The sequence below is a fragment of the Morone saxatilis genome, unplaced genomic scaffold, assembly GCF_004916995.1.
Source record: "Morone saxatilis isolate NCDOM2014 unplaced genomic scaffold, NCSU_SB_2.0 Contig4, whole genome shotgun sequence".
In the NCBI taxonomy this organism is placed as follows: Eukaryota; Metazoa; Chordata; class Actinopteri; family Moronidae; genus Morone; species Morone saxatilis.
In genome coordinates this window covers 12,972,724-12,976,319 of record NW_023339984.1, presented here as the reverse complement: position 1 = coordinate 12,976,319, position 3,596 = coordinate 12,972,724, and positions in this window count along the sequence as shown.

The following is a 3,596-nucleotide window of genomic DNA, read 5'->3' as shown; positions in this document are numbered from 1 at the left end:
ACAAAACAAGCAATTTGAAGACATCACCTAAAGGGATCCAGGAAACTGTGACAACACTTTTATTACAAGGCAAATAATCCTCCACACACACACCTTCACAAATTCTTTGTGCTGGGAAATATTCTGCACAAAAACATGATATCTAGTTCCCAGTTTTTCTTTCGTTTTACATAGTCATGACAATCTTTTGAAGGCAGATACGTGGACCTGAGGAAGACCACTTTTCTGTTACATATTTAAGACAACTGTAGCCCTATTTGAGCATAACCTGGACAAATGCCTTTCCCCACTTGTCATCCCCCCCCCCATCTGTCCATTCCTGCTCCTGCCGTGTCTGTCAATCTGTCTCCTCTCTTTGCGTCCGTCCCTCTCCTCCTCTGTGTCTTCAGGAAGTAGGTTAGGAGAAGGGAGGGGAGGTGACTTAATAAACCCCTTTTTTGCAGCAGCAGCAGGTCATTTACAAGCACAGACCTGAAAAGGTTCCTTTTTTTCCCTGGCATGTCCACAAGAAAGGCACAAGACCGAGTGATGAATGTGTGCTCTGTTTGGAGAACAGCAAAGCGGGGAATAACAATGGAGGTGAGGGGTGGAGAGGAGGGTAGGACAGTGACACACACACACACACACACTTGTAAATAGAGGCTCTCACACACACAAGCCTCTTGAAAATAGTCAATATGATAAAGTGTGTTGCGCTGACTAAGATTCACTGCATGGTTGTGTTAAACCTCATCACAAGAGTCTTTTTAGACTGAGGGCGCCCTTTAAAGGCCGACGGTCTGGGAAAGGAGTTTATTTATACGATATTACACTATGATATACAGCTCTGTGGCTGCTTGCTGTACAGTGTCCCTGAATATGCTAGTTTCCAGGCCCCGGGCCAAAGAAGTAGCACTGTTTACTGCTTCCCCGGAAGCAAAATCATTCAGAAATGTTTAGTATGTAACTTCCTCCATTTGTTCAAATTACTATCACTATATGTTTGCAGATGTTAAATATTTGTAATTTCAGAAGCCAGTATGGGAAATGCCTGTGTCTCTTTGAGCAGCAGAATCTGACCATAAGTAGGCAAATATGAGCTTGCTTAAAGCCTCGTTTGAAAAATCAGCACAATAATAAATCAAGTTACTTCTTAGATCAATAAATAATTAAATAATAGTGATTTCCCATTTCCATTTATCAAGTAAAAATTCCAAATCTTTTATGCTGATGGTCACAGTTTCACACAAATAAACAGCTTGCATGGTTTCTCTGTTTCACATCAATATAAATCTAATTTAGGGCTTTATTATTACATTATTTTTTAAATTAACTAACTAATTATTTAGTTCATAAATTGACAAAAAGTAGTGCAGAATCATAATTTTCCAGAGCCCAAGGAGACGTCTTCAGATTTTGTCCGAGCAGCAGTCCAAACCTCAAAGATATTTCAGGGTACGAGGATATAAAACAGAGAAGCAGCTAATCCTCACATTTGAGAATCTGATAATGTTTTTGCTAGAAAAATTACGATTATTTTCTGTAGTGATCAATTCATTGTTTCAGCTGTACAGGTCAAGTAAGATGGAAGGGTGATGGGCTTGAGTCATTGATTTTGTTGGGGCTTTTTTATGCCTTTTTGGAGAGGACAGTTCAGGAGAGACAGGAAGGGTGGGGGGAGAGAGAGGGAACGACATCCAGCAAAGGGCTGCAGGCTCAGAACTCAGCCCAAAATACATGCTCCACACGCTTCACCAGGCACACCACCGGGGCGCCCCCGGTCATTGATTTTTACATTTTACTGGATAAAGTTAATAAGTTGTAGTTGCAGACGTAATATACATTTTTCACTGCTCATGTAGCCTGTATTGTGTGAAATGTCTGGATGATTTTTATCGTTGGTGAAGACAAGAAGTGGTTGGAGGATGTGCTGTTTGTGACTGAGCCCTCCAGGATCAGCAGGTCTTTCTTGATGTTTGTGATGTTAGTGCAGGTCGTGACTGGTGTTTAAAGATGGCCTGAGTGATTAGAGCGCTTCTGATTAAAAATTTACTTGTGAGCATCTCAGCTCACTGCAGAGAACTGAGGGAATGTGTGTGTGTGAGTGTGTGTGTGTGTGTCTGCACCCACATGTGGATGTGAGCCCAAGCGAGATTAATGCTCCATGTTAACAAACCTCTTGGTCTGACCCTGGCTAGCCTGCACAAATGCATTCACACACCATCCACTTGATGTCCTGTTGGGTTAATGCTGCCCATGAGTGGCACTCCTTGCACAAGCACAAGCATACCACACAGACACACACACACACCACACACACACACACACACACAAGCGAACACTGAACGCTGGCCAAACATTCACCCACTTCTTGAAGCAAAGGTGCATTTTCATCTATTGTGGCTTGGGAACGCCAAATTGATTTTGGTGTGCTGGCGTGCTTTGCATGCACACACAAGACTGCTACCTTTCCTACCATTTCAGATTAGAGGTGAGATCAGAAGGTGATAATATATACCGAGGGGAGTGCTGTAAAGTTTGAAAATGACCTCTCATCGCTCTTGCGGTTTAGTCAAATCGATCTCCCAGAGACGGCCATGAAAGCTCCGCTGAACAAGAGACATCTGGAGCATCCACAAGACATGGTTCTCAAATGTTAACGAGTAGGTAGGCTCAAAAATGTTTTCAAAATGATGAAAAATGTAATCTAAAGGGCTCTTTATCCCTTGTCAAAAATTAAACAAGGCCTATTGTTGGCGTGTTAGCAGGTTTTCTGAACCTGCAGGCCGATGGTGCCAGATGAAGACCCAGATGGACGAGGGTTTGTCCAGGGTACTGCCGCTCCAGGGGAGGCTGCCTTGGTGGCGAACGTTTCATCTACTTGTAGAGTCAGCGACAGACAGATTCCCAGCAGACCAGATTAAAAATGGCTGGGCAGGAAGATTATGGAGCGAAAGTCCCGCTGTATCTGGATGGCCCCTGCTGTTCCGAATAACATCGAAATGCATTTTTATTATTAATACTGAGAGCATCTCAGTTGGTTGTTGTTGTTTTGTCGACAAACTTCTCTGTGGCTTCCCTAGTTCACCATCAGGCCAAAAATGAACCGCTTGACCCTGATTTTGTTTTTTCATTAAAATGTGCTTATCCAATCTTCAGTGTTTTAGTAAACCAAAGCCGAGAGGTGTGTTTAAATACATGTAGTACTCTGAATAGTACCAGGAGGAACTTTAAAGGTGCATGTTAACATTTGTGAGGATGTTGTCTTTGGTTTATAATCACATGAAATACATGCTTAGAAGGCTGAGCTGTATTCAAATGTTTGCCATCTGCAACTTCACAGCTAGATGCCACTGAATCGTGCACACGGGAACTTTAATAAGTGAAACGTAAGCAGGATTTGTTTTAAGATACTCAGAAAAGATGTGATATTGTAATGTTAAAAGGCTAACGTAACCCTACTTAAACTAGTTTTGTTGATAGAGATATCTTATGATAGGTAATGTTGCGTCTTCACTTAAAGGAACATATTGCATTAAGAAACAAGCAACAGCAGTTCAGAAAACAACCCCATGACATTGTCCATTCAATAGCTGCTCTCAAGTGAAACAAGGGCA